The sequence below is a fragment of the Coturnix japonica genome, chromosome 10, assembly GCF_001577835.2.
Source record: "Coturnix japonica isolate 7356 chromosome 10, Coturnix japonica 2.1, whole genome shotgun sequence".
Taxonomy (NCBI): domain Eukaryota; kingdom Metazoa; phylum Chordata; class Aves; order Galliformes; family Phasianidae; genus Coturnix; species Coturnix japonica.
In genome coordinates this window covers 10,719,753-10,737,422 of record NC_029525.1, presented here as the reverse complement: position 1 = coordinate 10,737,422, position 17,670 = coordinate 10,719,753, and the positions used below count along the sequence as shown (strand labels likewise).

The following is a 17,670-nucleotide window of genomic DNA, read 5'->3' as shown; positions in this document are numbered from 1 at the left end:
ATAAGTAGAAATTAGAATTTTCAGAGCTAAACTGCATCTAGTCTGCAGACCTTCATTGGATGATTCAGCAAAAAACAAGCCATACAGTGGGTTGCACCAAAGATTCATTTATCCTGGTATCTTGTATCTGATAACAGCCAGAATGGATACTTCAGGGAAGGACATGAACACAAGCAAGTACATGGTATGCCCTACAAATTCTAAGGAGACCTGCAGTTTAGATACTTCCTCTGAACTGCAGGCTGGCGCCACATCAGTATCTTTAATGGGTCTTTGTGAACTATTCTTCTCTGAGTTCATCTGATCACTTTAAGAAACCATTTATATTTTGGCATCTTCAACATCCTGTAGCAATGGCTTCCATAATTTAATTAAGCTCAGCCTGGTCACTTCACTTGGTCTCTTGTCTAGAGAGAAATAATAAATAATCACTATATTTTCACTTTCTGCACATCACTCATGACTTCACATGACTCAAATATACCCTGCTTCCTCTCATTAGTCACTTTTTCTCAAAGCTGGAAAGACCTGGCTTTCTGACACTCTCACACTGAAGCCACCCCATCCCTGATCAAGTCACCTTTTTTGCATCTCAACATCTCATGGTTTTTGAGATGGGACAGCTGGAATTGCACAAAGTATTCAAAATGGGGCTGTACCATTTATTTTGTTCCAAAGAGAACACTAAGAGCATCCTGCATAACCTCTAATGTATTTTACAACATGCCCCTATTGCCTCTATTCACCTGGCACAGCATCTCTCTGATCTTCACACGTTCTGCCCTCAGCACAGCTCTGTGCTTTCCATCATCCCTTCATCTGATGGCAGCACATCTTTCTCTGTCTCCCCAATTTCTTTTGGCTTCTGATACCAGACATCAAGCATCTCACTCCACCTCCCTACAGAATCAGAGGACTTAATGGTACATTTCCCAATATTCAATACTTCATTTATTTCCTACATTTATCCACTGCATAACATCTACTGTTTCTCTCCTTTATCCTGCCCTTCTCTCCTTATTTAGCAGCTAAAGCCAGAGTTTCAGCTTCTGAAACAGTATCTGCACACCTTTCAGGCCTTTTAAGTCATGTTTTTGTACATCTGATACCAGAAGGCATTTTGCCTAAAGAAGAAATGTTTACTAAGACATGTTGGGGCACAATTCGCACACATACAACTATGTAAGTTAGACACCCAAATTGTGAGTTTAGCCATAACTACTTCTCACAACCACACAAGCAAAGTCACCCTCAGGAGCAGATCCATCTATTACAAGGGTCACATTACCTTTGGAGATACTTGTATCTCATTGACTATATTGAGAATCCAGGACACTTAACGATCCTAAATTTAACATCTCAGTTAAGTGAGACGATGCTGGGAATTTGCATTTCTAGGACAAAACAGTCTGGGGTTAGATGAAAACAGAACAGCAGCTAAATATCCAAGCCTGACTGCCTCCACCCCAATACCCTTGACTCTAAGCCAATAACTGAAGTTTTAAAACCACCTTTTCCTAAGTAGATTTTACATAGCTGAAGTCAGGCCATGGAAAAAGTGCAGTACGTTGCGCCAAGCAAAATTCCCAGGGTGTTGTTTTCTGCTGGGAATGACTGCCAAATGGGACAATCCATTGAAACTTCAGCTATCATGTTTCCCTGTCATTCCTATAAACTTCAGCAAGATGGGCATTTCAAAACAGCCTAGTTCATATCCAAAACACTTCCTCATGACTTGTATTTTCAACAGCACACACGTGGAGCTCCAAGAATAAGGAACAAAGCCACCAGCATCTACAAGCTCTCCTCTTTTTACTTTTTTTTTTCCCCCCCTAAACATTGCACAGTTCTTACATTTGAATTCTATTTCTTTTCTTGGTTTCTCAGTCCTGCAGCGTTACCTCAGTGCAATTGCCTAGCTGTTAGCAGAATGCTTATTGCCAGCTGTTTCCTTGAACCAGCCTCGTGCTTCAGAGCGACACAATAAAACTAAACCTCAATGCTTTCTCTCTCAGAAAAAGACGCAGAGACTGATTGGCTCCAATTAGCATTTGTTTCATTTTTCTTTTCATTTTGGCTTTTTTTTTTTTTTTTTTTTTTTTTTCCTCCCATCGTGACTGTAAACCAAAATAAACCAAGCAAAGGGAGAGAAACCACAAACAGCCACATTCATGTAAAGCTTCAGAGGAAGCATCCAAGATGCAGAACTCAGTTTCTAAGCAAGGGAGCCTAATCTTTCAACCATGTCTTTTGATACCTGAGAATGTATGACTGCAAAATTTTATCCGTGGATCTAGAGTATCTGTTGTTACAGATAGCAGCACTCCATAGAAAAATACGAACAGGGAAAGGATGAAAAGAAGCCTATGCTGGTCAGAACAGGAGTTGGGGGGCTCAACACTACAGTACAACAGTACTCAGCAAAACTTAAAATCCTTCAAACTAGATTGATCATCCAAAAGGCTTCCAGGCAAATACTCCAGGAAAATGCTTACTTTTACTGTATTTTGGATATGAGTGTGAACAGACATTTTGCCTAGGTATTCTAGGACTACCCTTATCTATCTGGTAGTTGTTTACATTGCAGATCTTGCCATTATCGTGAGATACACTGGATTCACTCAAAGATAATTATCATACATCCCAAAACATAATTAAAAAACAAACAAAAAAAACTCAATGTTTATCCATGTTCTTTTCCCAAAGTGATTTAGTTAATTTTTTATTCTACTATTGCGTTTTGCCAAAGGGAATTTGTACTAAAAATGTGCTAGAAACAGGGCTGAATAATTCAGTTTATCTACAGAGAAGCAATTGCAGCACAAGCTTCCCCAGTACACCAATCCCACAAAGGCCCCTCTTGGTGCCCCTTTAGCTGCCCTGTTCGCAGTAACAACAAATGGCAGTTCTTGTGAGAAGCGCAAATATTTACTAGAATTTATTTCAGACAGATCACATCATGCTGTGCATTGAAAGAAAGGCAACATTGCTGGAAAGCTCTATTTTGTAAGCACTACCAAGCCAATTATTTATTAATGTTGTTGTGTCATCAGGCATAAAGGAAGAAAAGTTTTTCACTCACTCATAAAGACGTTGTTTGCTTTGCTAACTAACCCATTGCTGCACTGGCATTTATTTTAGAATAGCAAGAATGGTTAGAAGAGAAACATGGAAGTGTGACTCCAGAGTTTCCCTGTCAGGATGCTGAACACTGAGACTAAATGCTGGAATATTAAGACAGTTCAGGCTCACAGTACAAGCCATTACTAGGAAACCTCTGAACTGGTGGTCAGTGCTTTGTTATAGATCTTGTAAACAAGGTAATCAAATCAAACCTTTGTTCACATGGCCACGTGTATAAGAGGATCCTTTCTTTATTTATGGATTTCCCCTGGATGCAACATATCTGGCTATATAGATTTGAGCATGGCTTGACAGGTCTCCTCCAAATCAGCTCTACTCAAAGTCTCATTCCTCCCAGAACCAGCCCAGCTCATTTCTCAGTACTCTGAGCCCCTCTGGGAGATGTCTGGAGGTCTGACCACGATGTGCTGCCCTCACCAATTCAGTCCTCTCCCATCAGCACACATCACTAGACAAAAGCTGAACTCCTGGCTGAAAACAGAAATCTGTTTTTAACTCCCTTCCCATATCTACCCCATCAAGACACTGACTCAAGTATATTTGGATTAAAGATAGATTTGAAAAAGCAGCTCAAAAAGTTCTAATGAAAAATGTGACTTCTTACACAATCTGATAATTTTTTGCTGTCTTTATGTTAAAAGGCTTTTCACAAATGGCTGAACTCCAAGAAGTACAAAAATCCAACACTAGAAGGTATGTAGGGAGAGCACAAGAGATTATAAAAAGATTTATAATTGAGAAGGTAAATGTGTCCATTCACCAGACAGACTAGGCTTGCAGATGAAAGAGCCTTACTAAAATAATTGAAAAATGTAAGCAGCACGATTGAGTTTGGAGCAGATCTTTGGACACACTCTGCAATGATTACAGCCATGGAACTGTGCCAGCCATAACAATAACTGAATTCAGATGAGGGATGCATGCAGACAGCCCTGCTCGTACAGTCTGGCTCTTGCACACCGCACTGATATTCGTTCTGATCTCAGCAGGAAAGCATGTGTTTGCAGAGCTGGCTCAGGCTGCTCTAAGTTAAACTCTTTATTAAATCTTCTAGTTGGCAGTAGTCAGCAACAACTTTCAAGCATGCTAAAAAAGTTTATTTTTGAAATCCAGATTTATACAGTGGAGCGCAGCACATGTTTTCTGAATCAACGTTTCCCCCTCCTCCTTCCCTGTGGAGAACAGAGCTGCAATTTTTCCAGAGCTGGTTGAGATTAAGACTCCAACCCCCCTTTCAAAAATTCTAATTTTCAGCTGGCTCTGATTCCTGCAGCGTAACCATTTACTACTACTGGCACTGCTCTTCATCTAAGTTTTCATTTCAGATCAGTCCATGGTCAAGTGATACATCTCATTCTGGATAAAGAAAAAGAAAAGGTGCAACCAAAGAGCTGCGGCTAAAGCTACCCAAGTAAGACTGCCATGGATGATTACCATCTACAGAAGTGCTAATTGCTTCACATCCTGAGTTGGCTTACATTGGATAGAAATATCCAACTGAATTTCATAAGGGGACATTCATTTATTATTATTATTATTTTTAAAGAGTTGCAATGCTTGGCCCAAAGCCTTTTGAAACTGCCATTCTAAGGAAGAGAGTGCCTCTACTCTGTGCAGCCCCTGGCTCTCAATCTGACAATGATTTTATACCATTTCGGTAACAACGCAATACAGCTGAGAGAAGATCTGCCTGGTCACAGTACTGCAGCAATTCCCTTTACCAATATTGTGCTTGAAAACAGTTTTCTCTCTGTGCAGCAGAAGGCAGTGGTAGCCCTACAAGAGCAGCCTGCAAGGGCTGCATCCAGGAGAGCTGCTCCTTCACTCACCTTCCCCAAGCACCTGTATGCAAATCATACAGTGAAGTTGGAAAGGACTGTTAAATGTCATTTAGTCCAACTCCTCTGTAGTAATCAGGGACAAAGCCATGCTGGTTGTGATCCACATGGGCTGAAAACACTTGAGATAATCACAGCACTTACAGGTTACCTCTGCCTCTAATTGCAACAAATTTCTTCTGTAAATTGCTCCAAACTATGTGAATTTCATCTTCTTTAGAAATAAGCAAAACTTCCATAATCATTTTTGCCAACTCTGAAAAATCTCTTTCAAATACCTGGAAAATGAATCTTTTTATTCTCATTGAATAACGCGTCTCAGTGAGAGTTCATTCACATCAGTAAAAAAAGAAATATCTAAAAAAGTTGCATTACTGACTGGGTTAATTAGTAGAAGCATCAACTAGTTCTTATGACACACCAAAACCACAGAATGCATAACTTTCCAACAAATGGAGGTGATGACTGAACTTCTGGAAGCTCAGGTTTAACCAGCTATTGTTTAACTAATGCACTATACATCAACGAAGCCAGTTTCTGTCATAGGAAGCAATGGCACACACACAAAGTTTAACATGAAAACTTTTGGCAATTGTGTATTTTAAAAAAAAACAAAACATACTGCCATGCAATTTTTAAACAAGCTGAATTAAAAATAAATCTGAGACAACTTGTCAGCACCTATAAACATAGACAAACTGACCTCTCCTCCACCACCCGCACACGTTCTTGCCAAAAGAAAATTACATACAAAAATGAAACAACTTTCAACCCTATCTGCCAAACCCACAAGGGGAATTCAGATCACTATTTCTATCTATAAATGTCAATAGGCAGGAGCTTAAAATATAGAGTATTTAATGCTAGTGTTAACTGTTAAAATCAACTCCATAATTTCAAAACTCTCTCACTCTGCTGCTCAATTATATATTGCAACCAAATTCATTCTGAGCTGAATTCTTGTGCATTGTTCTGACTCTGTTTTTGAAGTGTTTGTTACTAAGACATTTCCAGTAAAATTGAAGAGAGGAATATGGCTGGGATAGAACATGGTGCTGGGGCTTAGAGGGCATGGTGGGCATGGGATAATGGCTGAATTCAAGGATCTTTGAGGTCTTTTCTGACCTTAATGACATGACTCTGCCCCAAGTAATGGATTTTAGTTTCCATGCTGTTATTCTGTAAAACAAAAGTATTGGTCTTAAAATGCACAGCTTATGCTCGCAGTTCAGTCAATCAAGGAATGACAAAATATATTGACAAGATTTTCAAGAAATCCTTTTCCATAGTTGCACCCTACTGGGTTCTTTAACACAGCGACACAGTGCAAAGAGCTGTAAAGTTTACAGCTTTTTAGGCTGAGTGTTTTCTGCCAAGCACAACAGCAGTCACACCAATATATCAGAGAACAGAAAGAATTATCCCTGCTGCTTGTCCGGTGTCAGCATCTCTCTCTGGGATAGTGTATTTCCTCCCTTTCTCCTATTTTTTTTCCATCTCAAAGCTTGTGATTAGATTAGTATTATGTGCAATCATGTACCTGACAACTTAAAGTCTTGCATTCATTGTTCTCCATGCCCCTTAGGGTGAGTTTACAGCTAACCCAGCTAAGAAAATGCTCTTCTCTCATGTGAAAATTACTTTATGCAATACACAGACTTCGGTGATGCACTGAAAAGCAACCTAAGAGTTAGTGACACCCCTGAGAGAGCAATTCATCGCTCTCCCAGACACCACAGAAAGAGCAATTTACTGGGTTCTTGGAGAGCACTGACATATTTCCTCTGCAGAATAAAACAAGCCAAGGGCCCAGCCTCCAACTTGCAGTCAGGATGTCCTTTAGTCTGCATTAAGAAAAAGGTCATGTATAAATGATAAGCTCTATGAAATCTGTTCATAGATGAAGTTTTCTTATAGTTACATAATAAGTGTGAATGGGGAAAACGCTACCAAGCTATGAAGAAATAATTCAGTGACCTTCGTTTGAAGGAAAAATTGCCAATTTGGAAACCTCCCTGCAATTATGTCAATTTTAACACATTTTAACACTTCACTTGAGAAAAGATACTGGAAAAAAAAATTCCAAAGGGATTCTTCTAAGAAGAGGAAAATAAGAAATAAAGTACAAGTAGATCTCTGCTGAACCGACTATAACTGTAGCAATACATCACGAGAAAGAGGGGCAGCAGGTTTTACACCACTAAACCTGTTTGATTTAAAATAATGTAACACTCATGTAGCGACACTGGAATGCTACTCCCACTGGATTTACACTGCACTTCTGCAAACTCATATGAGAAGATATACAAAATAGGAAATGTTCTTGGATAGAAAGTTCAGCTTTTCACTTAAAAAAAATAAAAAATAAAAAAATAAATCCCAAAAACCAGTGTTTTTTCCCCCACAAAAATCAAGATCTTAAACACAGAAATGATTATGCAGCATAAAACCACGTATCTGAACTTATCATGCTCTGAGGACACACATAAATTTCAATTTCAAACAAAAAATAATCAAGTCATCTATGGGCAGCTGCATAAAAAGAGAAGTATTCTGGCCTCGGTAACCCAATTTACCATTTAGAATTATCTTAAATTTGACAAGATGTCAATCAAAAGGCAAACAGTTTGACCAAATTTTCTTTTGTTTCTGAAGGTTTATAATGGGCTCCATATAATATTTCTAATATTTCACTGGTAAATGGAGGTGATTTGGAGGTACACTGTTCTGTCAACTTATGAAAATAGTCCTTGACAGGTCAAACATTCAAACAGTCTGTTCCTTTTGTGTTATTACAGCTTCCAGAAACTAAACAGAGAACACATACATTGTATTTGGAAAAGTTTGAAGAACATAATATAACTGATGTATGGAATGGGATCCCTACTATTCTAACAATGATTGCAGTGTTTTTATGTACAATACATCCTTAAAATAGATGAAGGAAGACATAGGAATTTTTTATATAGGTGTATTTTATACGCCTTGTGGCACAAAGATACAACTTCACTAGAAAAACTCTGGATTCACCACTAACCTCTGCATGGCTATAGATATCTCAACATTCTTGCTTGCTGCAACCAGATCCTTACAGGTCTTGGACAACAGCTACCACCTTTGAACAAACTCAGATCCTCCTCCATGTTTCTCTGCTCCTCAAGAGAAGGCTGAACCTGCAGACATCCAAATGTCAAGAAAGCCAAGAAGGGTTACCAAATGTTTAGTACATTTAGTGGTCATTGCTAAGTTTAGACCGTGTGACTGATGTTGAAAGAAAGATTCACGTCCACAAAAGGATCACCTTGAAACCAGCAGGGAGAATTATCTAGCAAATAACCTTGCACTGAAAGGACAAGAAGAACAAAATAGAAACAGAGAAGTTTTCTATTTTCTTAAAAGCTTCTTTGACATGTAGGAGATGACTATGGACTGAACCTTGAGATACACCCTAGGATTCACGGCTTGTTTGTCTTTTGTTCTACATCACACTAAAGAACCAGGAATGCCAAATGTCTTCTCTTAACTTCTTCTGTCTGCATGCACTCCTGAGGCACAGCCAGTGCCAGGAGCTGCCAGTATTGTCTAGAGCCAACTCTTTTCATCTCCTCCTTATAAACAATTTACAATATTTTTATTTTTTTAAATGCACACACCTCACACTATGCAGACAGATGGCATTTAAGCCAGTGGGTGCATATCAGGGCAAAAAGTAACTAATGGTAGAAAGCATTCATTAACCAGGTTCAGTACTTTCCCTAGAAAGAAGGAAGGGAAATGTTACAAAGGAAACACATATAATCCATTATTCAAATACAAATTATGTCTACTCAATTACCCTAATGTGAATAATTGTTCAAAGAGATACAAATACTGTAGTATTTAGGCACATTTGCTTCCTTGGCACAGGTGGCTTCTGGAAATTAATCAAGTAAAGAAATGTTCCAAGTTCTGCTGTCATTCTGATGGTTTCATTTCTTCATTTTGCCATTAATATATGCTTCAAGAAACAAAACTTAAAAAGCCCACCACCTTAATCCAGCAATTTTGTGCTAGTACAGATCTAAAAAATAAACTCACTGGCTCATAAGCAGATCATTTCACTTATCCTCTGTGAAATAAACCGTTGAGTTTCTCTTGTCATCTTGGGAAAACAATTCGAGGGCTGCTCCAACAGTATTTTTCTGTAAAAAAAAACCAGAACACGTTTCCCCTACTTTCAAAAAACAGAGGAAGGCAGTTGGTGGAAATTGTTCTTTGTTGGTTATACAACATGGGCAGATGCAACAGAAGCCAAAGAGACTCCTAAGTATGGCAATCTATCATCTTCTTACAGAGCAACTTTTGGGATAAGGACAAACAGTTTGAAAGACAGATGGCAGAAGTTTAGCAGCATCAGCAGAGATACAGCTAATGAGTGGCATATATCTTATCAGTGACATAACAAACTATCAGACTGTCCACCTTGTCACAAATAAACCAGTATGACCAAAACATTTCCAGACTCAAAGTAGGATGAGAGTGTTCCAGAAGATCACCACCACTTCTGAGAAGGGAAACGCAGAACCCAGGTCCAGGCCCTTGAATTAAACCATTCAAGTTTCTTCAGGTTGCCAAATTCAACTTGAACTTTTACAAAGGAAGGCTCTCCCGCAATGCCCTTGCCACGAGGGACCATCTTCTTTAATGCTGAAATAGGGTGGTGAAGAGTTGGCTATAAAAGCTGAGACAGGGTTAGATAGGCCAGTCTGGCATAATAAAAGGTTTTTTCTCTGCCAGGAACAACAGAATCTGAGGACCAATGCAATTACAAATATCACAAGAAACAGCATTTCCAGAAGGAAAATAGATCTACTTCTCATTAAAAACTAACACATACAAAGTATTGCATATTATATCCTTTAAGATCACCAAACACCACAGATCTCCATTTGCTTTAAAATGGTGCTTTCTAGTTTATTTCCTTGATCCTGCAGGACTTACAGACATATTGATAAACAAAAGTGGATGAACTACTCTGGCATCTTGGCATGTAGTCATTTAATACAGAGACACTTCCTAACTTGTGCAAAATTGAAACATTTGTTTGAGAATAATTAGTGCCTTAGCCCAAAAACGTTTGGCAGACTTTTCTAATTAGTTGAGAAAAATGATTGAGGCAGGCAGGCAAGTAAGCAGACTTTTTCAGGCATTCTGTGAAAATAATTTGGACCACACACTTGGCTGCAGAGCCAGATAACGTATGTCATTCTTTGCTATCTTAACAGGTAGGATAAAAGGAAAAACAACAACAACAACAAAAAACCAACCCACCACCACCAAAACAGAAGAACAAGAGCCAGCCATCTGGCATATGAAATCTGAGTTGAAAGGACTTTTCACTTCTGCTAATGTAGCTCTTCTGTTCTCTGAAGCACAATGATCAAGTCACACTGTGTTAGGCCCCAGCAAATTACTTATTTTCCTTTGTATTTCCTATTGTACTGTAAGAACCAGAGCTGAAAATATTCATTGTGAGTCACAGGCTGTGCGGGCCCCAGAACAATATTTGCAAAGTGTTCATGCTGGGATAGCCAACTGTGTTTTCCTTCTCCAGGGATGTTTTAACGTGCAAAGCATGTTTGAGACAAACTGGGATCAGGACAATATCAAATCACCACATGCTTTAGTAGGCTGTGCAGTTTCCAGACACGTTTCCTTTCTGAGAGCCTTCCAGAAATTAGCCTGCTAGCAAATGAAAACTCAAGTTGCCATGTCACTTAACTATACCTAATCAAATTTCATGGAATTAGTTCAATATACGGCAATCAAACTGCTACCTCAAGCACTTACTACTTCATATACTAATGCAACTAACTTCAGTCACGTGGCATAGTTAAAACTTTTTAACATCCAGGCATATCAAGAACTTTTCACCTCTGCATTTTACATTATTTTAGTTTAGGGAGTAATCAAGGGAAAGAAAGTTTCAGGTTTTACAAAAAAAATAAAATTAAATTAAATGAATCTATAAAATGAACAAGCTGGTCAAACCATTAGATGTAAATCAATATATTGTGATTTAAATGCAGATTTATGGAATAATTACATTTGCCAGTAGTATTTGCATATTTCCCATGTCTGCAGACTGAGTGGTAGCCATTTGGCTTATTACAGTTAGATAACCACCTGGAACTCCTTCCTGGGAAAGTTCCCAAGTCTAGACACTGAAAATCACATATGTTTTCAATTATAAGAAACTATTACTGTAAGGCCAACATAAATCTCCTACATCAACAATCAGTTGCCAATTATATCACATTCCACAATAATCCTTCTATTAGAACTAATTTATGGAATGTTTGGCTTAGAAAAAAATCAATAAAATTAAGAGAAAGGGAGAAGAAGTAAAAATATCAGGTCCTGACATTAGAGTGAACATTTGAACCCAAATATTAGTTTAGTAAGGGAAAAGTACATGCAGTGAACTGGATGAGCAGCACAATAACTTAGAAACTAAAACACTCCATTCTGCAAACAAGAACAGTTGTGTTTACCTGCAGGATTCATCACATCCACTCCTGCACTGTGCACAACACGTTCTGTGAAAAAATTTCAACAAAGATATCAGTGATTGGATTTTTCTTCTCATTACACTACACATCTGCTATAGAGGAGGGCAAAACTGCAGTTGGGCTCTTTGAGCGATGTACTAAAACCCAGCGGGATGTGTTTGAATTCCCATCAATAACCTGTAGTCCTATGGCATTAACACTTAGAACATCAACTACCTAAAAGTCAGCTGATTTTTTTAGAAACTACAGAAAACAGAGATGATTCAAAATGAGACAACTAAGAAAACAGCGTTCACAGAACAAATTTGTGTATAGGAAATAACAGACATTTCACACTTAAAGAAAGATCACACAAAAGGACAAGTAAACACACCTGAAATCACCCAAACCAAGAGAATATTCTCCCTTTTCATTTCCCACTGACTTCATTGATTGAATTCATCTGCTTTCTGTAGCCAAGAAATATTAGCTTCGTTTTTTTGGATAGCGCCATTTTAATTTAAGCACAGAAGGGTTCTCTATGGCAACCCATTAAATGTTTAAGTAGAAATACTATAACTTGCCATTTTACTATAATTTGCAGTCTTAAATTTTGATTTAATTCTGAAAATGATCATTTCTCTCCATTTACAGATGGAAAGAAATGTCCAACAAGATAAGGATTAAAATCTTTGGTTACAGAGCTAGGGACTTCTGAATGCTACAGTCCCTTCCCAGGCAATTCACTCAATCTTTTTATTGGTTTTCAAACAGGATGTGATGCAGATATATCAGGGGCCATGAAATTGTTTTTGCCTGTGGTATAATATCTGAATGCATGACTGACAAAATAAGGCAAAGCAATAACCTGCATTACTATCTTCATCTGTTTTGTTCACAGTATCTCATAAAAAAGTATTAACTGCAAGCAATGTACAACACTGCTTTTTTTTCTTCTTCTTCTCAATCAATATTATGTTTTGACTAGTAAGTAAACTTGATCAAGAATTTGTGTTGTTTATCAGTTCTGAAAGGAAATTCTCAGATGCAGCTCACTTTCTCATAGAAACTGCTCATATCAGCAGAGATCATTTGGTCTTAGTGGGAGCAAAAGGTTCAAGTTCCTCCTTTAGCAGATTCAGGCTCTTTTGGATTAAACCATTGCAACAATATGTTGTGGAAGGTCCTCCTTCATGCGCAGTCAGTGTTCAATATCCAGCAAGGGGAGAGAGCTCAGAGTCACAGGGAAGCTCTGAACAGCAGGCCACTACCTAACCAAAATACATCTTTCCATTTTTCAAGCAAACTACTTTTCTGAGACCGAATTCTACCCAAATTTGGAACAAATTCATTTCTCCTATTTAGAAACCTGGAACACACAGACGGTTGTCTGCAAGGGTTTTCCTTAGTGCTAGAGATGTATCTATTTTGGCACAAGCTGAGTTCAGTCATTGTAGCTTATCATACTGGAAGACACAAATGGCAGTATGGAAACCACGTTTGAAGGAAAAGCATGACATTGGTTAAAGACATGAACAGTCATTTGAGATCTAAATGAGACTAATCTTGCATGTTTCTCTAGACTCTTGCTGTTGGAGTACATCAGCTGGAGATCTCCACTGTTGTCACTCTTCATATAAAAATGAAAGAATGAGGAAAAGCAAAACTTAATGAAGTTGTCTCCTGAAAAAAAAGCTAGAACATTCAATACATTATTTTAAGTCCAACAAATGCCCTGCATTACTATGACTGCATACCAGACTAGGAAAAATGAATGCTTGCTTAATTGCTTGAAGTAGTCTCTCCTAAATACCATGAACTGAAATCAAATTTAGTCAGAATTTTATTTTCTACATCATCTGAGAATCAAAGGTGCTTTTGATCAGTGGAAAACACGGCGCTATGAGTGAAACTGTTCACCCTCTCACCCTCTAGAAGTTTGTTCCTTGAAAGAAAGGAGTTGCTCATAATAGGATCAGCTAGGATTTGCCTGGCCAGAAATAAAGTCGTAATATTCCTCCTGTTACTACCTTTGTGGCTACTACATGTAGCAAAAAACACTAGTGAAAGATAAAAGGAATTTTGGCACGGGACACTGAAAGTCAGTCTCTATTTCTCTATCATGAGGTCTCTAACCTTCAAAGCAATGATGTATCAGCACATTTAACTTGAAACATCCATCAGTAGTAATAGAGGGAGTCATTATCTCCTTCTGTAATGTAAAAGTGATCTATAATCCAGAGAATTCTGAATAGCCCAAATGTTGTTAAAAATACAAAACAATGCATTTAGAAGCATTGTACAACCATTAACTTTGCAACAGCCAATGTTCAGTGTGGTCCTGCTTTCTTCCTTTTAAATAAATGACAGCATGTTATCTTCCATGTTAACATATCTATTTGCATAAGTCAGTGGTTCATTCCAAGCTAAGCCAAAAAAACAAACCCAAAAATAAAACAACAAAACCCTTAGAAAAGCACAGACACCAGTGAGTCATGTCAGACAAATTAGAGTTTCTCCCAAAACAAAGGTCATTTTCAAAAGCCACAACTTCTTAGTATTATCATCATATTAAACCAGGCATAATTGCAAACCAAGTAGCTATCAGAAAGATACATTCATGGATAGCACACTAATTCATCGCTCTTTGCATTTGTTAATTAACCACCCCGTGGCACAAAGTCATATCATTATTTAGCTTTACCTTTAAGCAATTCCTGAAAATCATACAGTGTGAGTCAGGGAGACTTTGAGGTGGTTTTAATGACATCTTCAAAGAGTAAAGACTTGGCTCAGGACTGAAAAATGAAAGAAACTCACGCTTAGCCTAAAAAAAAATAATAATAATACTTTTGGATTTAGATTAGTCATTCAAAAGCAAAGAGCACCTGTTTCTTCTAAAGAACTTTATACGGCTGGTAATTTTGCACTCATCTCACTTCTGTGAAGGACTTAAAATTTATGTGCTTTGAGATGCTCCTACTACCTTTTTTTCAGGTTTAGATTCTGGAGAAAATCCCTTAAACTTCTAAATAAAACCCATGTTTCTGACAAGCTGTGTAGCACTGCAGAATGATTTTGGTATACCTGTTGTGCTCAGTACTGGTAGAAAGCCACTGAAGGTTAACTCCAACTAAAACACCCTTTACTGTTACTTTCAAAATTATAAAGATACGCAAAATGTGGAGCAGTGCTTGTCTGCTTTTTTCCAGGAGTTCATAATGGGTTTTGATACCTTTCAAAAAATCCCTGACAATGCGTGTTTATATGCAGCAATTTTAACCCTGATGCTTCCTAATTGTTGAGTGACTTTAGAGTCAGAGAACCATAAAGACTGGAAAAGACCTTTAAGATCATCTATTCCAACCATTAATTCACCTCCACCATGCCCACTAAACTGATGTGCAATAGGCCTTTTGAGCACCTTCATTCCTGAGCATTCAAATTTATAAGGCTCCCATACAGGAGTTTATAGGTACTGTACAACTGCTCTTTTTAAAGTGTATTTGAAGAATAAGGTGATGACATACAAATAAAGAACCTAAAGGAGATAAATCTCAAGAGCTTTGTTGAACTCATGGAAATAGCTGTTGAATGTAATCAGCCCAAAAATCCTTCAATTAAAATTCACAAATAGGCCATGACATATGAAATGGCATCCATCAAGGCAATTCATTTAGTTGTTCCAAGTACTCTATGGCTTGAAAAACTCTAGAACACTGTATAACAATGCAGAAAACATGTGGAACAGCTATCACTGCAACACTTTCCTAACACATAAGGATGTCCAACTGGCTATGACTACAGAGCACTTTTTCTTCCCCTAGGATGCGAGAGACAGGTTTAATTATAAAGCTGCAACGAAACCACTAAAAATGAAGATAAATAGAACACACCATCTAGAAATAATGTGGGCGTGCTTGCTAGGAACTGATGTCTGTGGTTTGTACTGCAGTTAGTAATCTAATTGAGATCAGATTGTCTGATACATTGCAGAATTATAAGCAACTCCATGATTTAGTCTTTGAGATGCTAGCGTGACAAAAAATTGTGTTACAGCTCAGATACAGATCTCAAAATGAAGAGAGCTCATGACCTGAGCACGTTACATCAACAAACATACTACAGGTTCTCATTTGCTGTTGCAAGATGAAAGAAAATCTGGGAGTAAAACTGGTAATCTGGTCACTGGTCACAACCTTTAACATGTTACTTGGGGGACAGTTTTTTCCTGATTACATACTTGTTGTGAAATACTTGCTGTGGGATAGTTTATTTTTATGTTGCACCTTATTACAGCTGTTACAAAACATTTTTATTACTTCCTTAGCTTTCATGACTACAGACAAGAACCTTATTGAAGCATGAACACAATTGAAATAAAAGATTAAAAATGGTAAAACAATGAATGGCAAACATTTTACCTTTGTGGCTTTCAGAGCAGTAAGGGAAAAACAGTGATCTCAGCAAACTGGCAAATGCATTTTGAACTAACGTTGAAAGAACAGTGTTAAGTAACAGAGAGCAGCTAAGGCAGGGCATATAAATGTAGTGACACAGTAAAGTTCTCATACTCCCACTGTTTCACGGTCATTGAAATGGTACAGCTCTGCCACAAAAAGCTTTTCCAGATGGCTTTGAATGACAACAATAATCCTTTATCCTCTGCTTCAGGTCAAAGCTGAGAAAATGGAGGAGGTACTTGAAACCTCTTCTCTCAAGCATTTGGGGGATGGAGGGCCACACACACCTAAGTGATCACATGGGAGTAGGATGCCTATCTGTGAGCCGTACTGTAGGGTACCTGCTTTAGCAGAAGGGTTGCTCCCGATAACTTCTTGAGGTCCCTCTCCCAAGCCCTGTGATTCTGTTAGTCTCTGGCCATCTACTTCTTTTAAGCTTTTCATAAATACTCAGAACCTGCAGGCTGCTGCCAACCACCTCAAGTTTGGGATTATAAGGCTATTCAAGCTATCCTATCCTATGTCTTATTGGTCTCCCCTATCTTATGTCATCTTTGGCCTTGAACTATTCCCAGGGTTCCTAATCTCTCTCCCCTGTAGTCATCCATCAGCAACTGTGATGATGTCAAAATAATAGCCATCTCTACCCCATGGGAATGCACAGTAGGAATAGCAGCATGGTTTTGTGCAGCTGGTCAGACTGGGAAGCAAATGAGGTAGGGAAGGGGGAAACACAGCGAAGGAAGCAGGAGAAGAACAGCATTCATCCTTAAATATCTCCCTTTCATTTAGGGGGTTATTTTGCTCATGGCATCTCTAGAACTTAAGGTATAAACCTATAAAGCAAAGAAACAGGTGGAAAGGAAGTTGTTTGAATTTAGTAGACCATTCCTCCTTCCCTTTGCAGACAATTCTCAGTTACCGGCAGCTCCAAACTGAGAACTAAAAGCAAGTCAGCATTAAATATTACTCTTCAGAATCAACTGGACGTAAATCCAAGACATAAACCCAAGTATTTTGATAGGCATATTTGGTGATTCTCACCATATACAAACTCAAAACATACCTTAATAACCTGAAGCAGAGCTTTTTTTTTTTTTTCCTTGTATCAAATTTAGGCTGTGAAATAAGTAGAAATTGGAAAACCATTTGAGATGTTTAAAGCTGGAGTTGAGATGAAGGAATTGTTTGAGTTGGAAGAGACCTTAAAGGTTATCTAGTCCAAAGTTAAAGAAGGCAGCCAAGCAGATTTGACAAAAGGATAATTAAAACCTACATGAAAAAGTCAGTGAACATGATAAATACATTGTGGAACTGCAGATTTGGACTTTTGCTCCCATTGTATTTTCACATGCCTTAAAAAGGAGGTATTGATATCATTTCTATATTAACTCATGTTGTGAGGCTGGGAAAAGTTATTCTGCTTTTCTGAACCCAAAGAAACACAATATTTAGTCACAGCTTGTGATGATTGCCTTGGCAGCAGTTCCAGAAACTGCAAGTATGCCCATACCCTACTTCTTGTGCTGTACAATGTACACAGTGCTCCAGCCCAAGTCAGGAAATAGAACTTCAGACAGAGAGGACTGATCCTATGCTCAGTGGAGGCAGGGAGGATTACACCACTGAATAACAGAACCTTTGAATGGGTTACCTGCAAGAAAGAGGGTAAGAGCTGTTAAAAAAGAAAGGAGG

At 38.2% G+C, this 17,670-nt stretch overlaps 1 long non-coding RNA gene across 3 annotated transcripts in view; it reads right to left on the bottom strand.

Annotated features, from left to right (window-relative positions):
* Positions 1–17,670, bottom strand: part of LOC107318789 — a 48,563-nt gene that overhangs the window by 10,702 nt on the left and 20,191 nt on the right. The window contains exons 3-8 of one of the 3 annotated variants that reach the window (XR_004308569.1): positions 17,489–17,629; positions 14,217–14,310; positions 11,516–11,560; positions 9,060–9,163; positions 8,020–8,155; positions 4,240–6,826 (exon numbers count right to left, since the gene is read on the bottom strand). This is a non-coding gene — a long non-coding RNA (uncharacterized LOC107318789). Of the gene's footprint in view, positions 1–4,239; positions 6,827–8,019; positions 8,156–9,059; positions 9,164–11,515; positions 11,561–14,216; positions 14,311–17,488; positions 17,630–17,670 lie in introns of those variants that run through there. The other 2 variants (XR_004308567.1, XR_004308568.1) reach the window with 2 other exon arrangements.